This window comes from Cygnus atratus, chromosome 26, assembly GCF_013377495.2.
Source record: "Cygnus atratus isolate AKBS03 ecotype Queensland, Australia chromosome 26, CAtr_DNAZoo_HiC_assembly, whole genome shotgun sequence".
Taxonomy (NCBI): Eukaryota; Metazoa; Chordata; class Aves; order Anseriformes; family Anatidae; genus Cygnus; species Cygnus atratus.
This window is the reverse complement of record NC_066387.1, coordinates 1,424,795-1,430,794: the sequence shown is the minus strand read 5'-3', so window position 1 is coordinate 1,430,794 and position 6,000 is coordinate 1,424,795.

The following is a 6,000-nucleotide window of genomic DNA, read 5'->3' as shown; positions in this document are numbered from 1 at the left end:
AATTTCTTCCCCAAAGCGGCGGCCGGTGGGGAGGTGAGAAATTCACAGCGGCCGAGGGCGCTTTTCCCATCCCGGGGATCAGAGCCGGTGTCGATGCCCCAATCATGGAGCCCCCCTTTTTTCCCTTTCATTTCAATGCTTCTATTTTGACATAGGAAATGAGCCAAAAGCTGCCAGTGCCCTTCTCTGATGCACAAATACCTTCCATTTCCTCCCAAAACTGAACGCTCCGCAAGAGCAGGCAGAGACGTGCGGCCGTGGCTGTGTCCTCTGCCCCGTTCCCTGGCCCTAAAAACAAGGGGAGGCTGCTGGGGGCTGCGACCCAGCCATGGGGACCCCAGCCCCGTGCCCAGGTTTTGCAGCCAGCCTCTGATGCTCCAGGAGGAAACACCCTGTGCACCGTCCCCGTCCCCACCTGATGCACCAAGCGATGGGAGCCCCGGGGCTGGGGCTTCCTGGGGAGGGGGCAGTTTGGAGGGGGGGGGTGTCACACATTAATTTCCCTTAACATCGAGCTAGGAAATTGTCGCCAAACTCAATGGAAATCCGAGATTTATAGAAAACAATAAACGGGAGCGGTTCTCGCCTGGCTTCCCGGGGAATTAGGACAAGGGAAGTCGGGGCTCAGGCTCTGACCAGAGCTACGGTGACTGCAGAGATGCGAGGAATGAGGGGAAGGGCTTGTCCTCATCCTCATCCTCATCCTCGTCCCCGGAGCTCCCAGCACACCCGCACAGCCTCCACCTGCCAGCCTGAGCCCGGCTGCACGACAGCTCCTTGTTCACCAAGGCCCAGCCCCGGCAAAGCACCAGGATCGTGCTTTTCATTAAAAATAAATAAATACATTCCTGGTGGCTGCCGAGCAAGGCATGAAAACGCCATCCCCAAAGGCTGAAAAACCAGAAGGCAAATGCAGCGCGAGCCACAGTTATTATTTTTTGAAGCGGCTGTGATTTTTTTAAGCTAATCTGCGGCTGTCCGGGGGGGGGGGGGGGGGGGGGGGAGGGGGGCGCTGGGGCTGGCTGGTGTTAGCAGCGTGACGGACGGGCACGGGGACAGCATCCTCAGGGCCGCCTGCGTTTCCCGCTGACCTTTCCCCGCTGCTCTGATAGATACTTTCTGACAAAAGCGGGGACGCCGCACACCTTCCGTCCTTTGCTCCGTGCCTAGCGCGGGGACGTCGCCACGAGCAAGTCCCTGTCACCGGCTATTAGGGGGAGAAGGTCTCCGCCGGCACCGCGCTCTTTCCGCACGAGTGCCAGGCTGGGGGGGTGTCCCCGGCCCCCCGGTCCGTAGCGCACGTGCCCGCCTTGGTGGTTTATAAACGCAAATCTGTTTAACAGCCACACGCGCGTTTGTTATCTCCGAGGATGAGCCCGAGCTCTTTGAAGTCAACATATGTATGTGATTATGCACACATGTGCGTGACCTACATTCGGGGCTGGGGCACTTTCCCCGGTGCCACCCGGCGCAGGCGAGCACCCACCCGCTCCGCTCCCTCGCAAATATTGCCATTTCCCCGGCTGGTTTTGACTCCTCCACCCAGCGCAGCCACGGAGTTTCCATAGAAACATGAAGATATTAAACTGTAAATAATAATTTCTCCATAAAAAAAAAAAAGAAAAAGAGTGGGGGGGGGAAGAGAAAGGAGAGGCGGGCAGGCTTGCACGCCGCGGATCCGACGCCGTGCGGCATCGGGGCCGCTTCCCCACGCGGAACGTGGTGTCAGCAGCGAGGGCGATGCTTTGGCTGGGGTCCCTGAGTACCCCAAAGTCCCATGTGGGGTCTGGTGTCACCCTCCCTGCCAGGTCCCATGGGTGGGGGTCCCACGTGCCCACCGACCGCGCGCCCCTTGGTGCCGGAGGGCGGCTGAGGGATGCTGCGCCGCTCTATCCACCTCCGGCTGCTGATTTATCCGGGTTGGAGACTCCAGCCTGACATCTATAAAAATTAGCAGATAAAGAGCTGGCCGGGCCATCCTCTGCCAGCTTTGGGTAAATAAACTGGAGCTTTTCTGCTGCAATGACACATACCTGATTGGAAGGAATTGTTATTTACTGTTGCCTGTTCAATGGTTATTTTTAAATGGCCTAAAGTTAAACACATCAGTGTTTTTCATTTTCTCCTGCTCAGGGATATGTTTTTGTCCGGGGCTTTTACCCTTTCTATCTATTTAAGTGATACTTTTTATCATAAATGACTATTTTTTTTCCCCTTCCTGCTATCGAGCACAAAGCAGAACCGGAAAACCATCCCTCCACCAGGGAGAGGAGAGGCAGGCGCTGCCACAGGACGGGCGGTTGGGGTTTCGTGGCCGGGGACTCACGCACCTTTGGGCACCTGCCTGTGACACTGGCGGCCAGGACGGCTGCAAGCACGGCTCCCACCTCCCATCCCCAATTAAACCAACTCTGCCTGATTATTGCATCGGTGGGGAGATTTTTAGGGCTCCAGCTTTGCTTTGCTGTGCCATGCCAGGATGCCCAGCACCGTGCCGTGGACCTAGGGACCACGGGGTGGCCAGGCTCGGCCCCGACACGCAGGCAGCAGCCCCTGCCCCAAACCAGCCAGGCCAGGGGGCCTGGGATTATCCACAGCGTAACATCCCCCAGGAATAAGATTGCAGCTTAGGGCCTAATGGAAAAGAGGAGAGAGATGGGATTAAAAGGAAAATAATGACTATTTCTTTAGCGAGGCCATGGAAATGAGAAGGGGATTAGCGGCCTCTTTACCAGCAGACCCCAATCCCGCCGGTCGGTCCTGGACCCACGGATATCCAGAGCTGCTGGAGATGCCCACGCTCAGCATCACACCCTGGGACCAGTTCCCGAGGGTCACACCAGGGCTGGTGGCCCTGACGCCCTCAGGGACCTGCCTCGTGCCCACCCGAGCACCTGCCACCACCCCCTGCAACCACCCCTGTCCAAAACGAAGGCAATTTTGCAAATATTTGCCCCCGCGGTTATTTTCCTCTCCCTGCAGATTCCTTGGGAAAAAAATTATAAAATATTCTGCAAGGAATAAAGCACCGAAAATTAAAACTTCACTTGCCGAGGCACAAGCCCGAGAATAAACCTGAAAGGCTCCTTTCTCTCGCCTTCGGTTGCACACACCGTGCTTTGCAATTGGCTGCTTTCCTGGAATAGATTCAGTTGCTATGATACCAAGTTTGCTTTTAACGAACCCCAGAAAATTAATGGCATTCAGCAGATAAGTCCTTAAAGTGGAACCTATTTTAAGAAATTCTTTCTGAATGGTTTACAAGTAGTCAGGAGGGAAGAGAAAGCTTCCCGAGGGTGGCAGAGCCCGCACTCTCCCCACCCCTGCTCCCGGCTGGGATTTGGGGTCCGGGGCGTTGTGTTTCGGGACACCCTTCAGTCTGGGACCCCAAATGCAGAGGGCAGGATGAGGCGGGAGGCGTCAGCTCCCTGCACCTGCCCTGAGCATCCCTCCCGCTGCTGCGGCCGCGCTGCCCGGCTTCGCTTCCTCCCGGCTGTCCCCACGCGGCCTCGCTGCTGCCACGATCGAGCATCTCCCTCCGCTGGTGCTACAGAGCCGCGGGCAGGTCCCTGCCGGCAGCCCCGGCACGTGAAGCTGCGGGATTTGGGGACAGGCCATGGGAAATCCTGTTCCTGCAAAGCCTGGGGGCCCTTGGAGAAGCTCTGGGCTCAGCACCGAGGAGCTGGGGAAGGTTTTCCTCCAGCCGTGCGAGCAGAGCGCGGGGTGGCATCAGGTGGCGGATGGGGTCCGTCCCCCCTCCTGGGACCGGTGTGAAGGACCCAACCCGGTGTCCCCACCACGGTTCCCACTGCACGGGGGCCTCTGGATTCAGGATCAGCCCTGCGTCCCCGCATTACACCGCAGTGGATGCTTTCACCCAGCCTCGGCATCGCTGCTGCTAAAGCAAGCGCGTTCCCGTCCCCGTCTCCGAGCCGTGGGCAGAGCCGCAGCAGCCATAAAGGTTGTCAAATGCCACCAGCACCATTATGGGTTAGGAACGAGAAGCTGAAATCCCACTGCCCATCTGCTCTGCTTTCTCCCACACCCCATTTCAGGCCCTTGTCCTCCCTGCACAGCCCAAACCGGGCCAGCCCAGGGCATCCCTGCAGGCCGGGGTGAAGGATCAGTGCCCGGCGTCACGGCACATGCGATCTGCCCCTCTCGCTGGCGGAACAAAGCAAGAGCTATCGAGGGGGAGAAAGGGGCACCCCTTCCTCTCACGCCCCCAAAATCCTCCTCGCTCCCCTCTGCCTGCAGACTCCGGCAACGTCAGTTGGAAGAGGAGGTCCGACTGCACGCAGAAGCGAAACTCCGGCCAGGAGAAACGGGGCAGGGAGAGGCTCACGGCGCAAGGGGTGGCGGGGTTGGCATTTTCCTATTTGGAGCCGATGCTCTTCCTCATTCCTTTTCTCAAGCCAGGGAAGAGATGCACCAAACAGAACAGCGAGCGGGGGTGTGGAAACGTCCCCAGTGCCACCACCCTACACAGGCTGCGGAGCCCCTCGCGCCGTGTCCACCTCCCGCGGGCCTGATCCTGCGAGGGCTTAACACGTGCCCGACCCAGCACAACAGCGGTGGCTGGGTCCATCTGCAGAGCTTCCTGCGGATGGAAGCAGGAGGGAAGGAGCTCGGCGCGCGCGGGCACACAGCACCCCAAGCCGCGGCACGGCAAGGAGCAAAGCCGGAGCCCGGGAGGCACGCGGAGGGGAGGCTGCGACCGCAGCAGCACCGGCGCGGTGGGAGCGAGGCTCCCAAATCCACCTTTCCGAGGAACAAAGCTGCACTATCTCTGCAGATGCAGAATAAGCGACGAGCGGCGATGATGATTTATTTCTCTTCCCCAGTAGATAAACCGGCCTCGGAAACGGGTTTGCGCTAAATTACAATTTGCATGCGGTAATTTATTTAAGCAACTTTCCTCCTACTTCGTTATAAACAGGGCTTCTCTGGGGGTTATTTCTGAGCTGGCCCCATTTCATTTGTCTCCAGCACTCCTGGTGCAACCAAGCTTAATTGTCGGCGTGGAAATTAAAACCACTGCAGAAAAAATAAAAAAATTAATAAAATAAAAGGTTCTGGGTTTGTAGCTAGCCTGAGGAACCCCGGGTTTGAATAGAAATAATCACCTAGGCACAGACGCTTGCTCTGGGCCTCAATAAAAATGATTAAAGACAAAACCCCACTGAAATTTCCACTCTACAGACGCGGCGCGTTTGGCTTCCAGCCGCTCTCCCCCAGCAAAGGCGCCGTGGCCGGTGCCTTGGGGAGGCCGGCGGCCGCGGGGCCCCTCTCCTGCCAGGAGGGCAGGGATTTCTCCCGGAGAATAGCGAGCGGGTTTTTACATTCGGTTCTCTAGCTTTATGATATCACATACACTCATACAGCTAGATAACCAAAGAGAAAAACCGACCCAGGTCTTTTAAAATCGGGCCTCGGCCGTGCCGCGCGCCCCGGGGAGGTTTCGCTCCGGCACCAGCGAGCCACGGCCCGTTGGAGCCCCCCGGGGTGGCCGCCGGCCCCGTCGCCTCGCCGCGAATAATGAAGGAACCCCAACGGTTTCGGTGGGAGAGCGCGATGCGACGAGCGGCGCTGCCCACCCCAGCGCTCCGACCCAACGCCTGCACCCCAAAGGGATGCGCACGTACCCCGAAGCGTGCTCAGCCCCGCGCAGCCCCCCACGGCCTGGGGGCCGTGCAGGGCACGGTGTTTGCTGGGCGCCGTCCCTGCAGCCACTGCCAGCACCCCAGGGACCTGCCTCCTCCCCAACCCCAAATTCGCCCCCAGCCCCAGCCCGGAGCCCGCTCCCACTTTGTAATTACTGTAAATTACTGGCGGGGAACTGCTGAGTCATGAGAGTCGCTGGTGAAGGGACGGACCCAGCGGAAAGGGCCCCGCGGGGTTTCCACCGCATCTCCGCTCTGCCCTCCTCTTCCTCCCCTTCCTCCCGCAGCCGCTCTCTGCAGCCGGGCCCCGCTCGCGACCCCGGGGGCGGGACCGGAG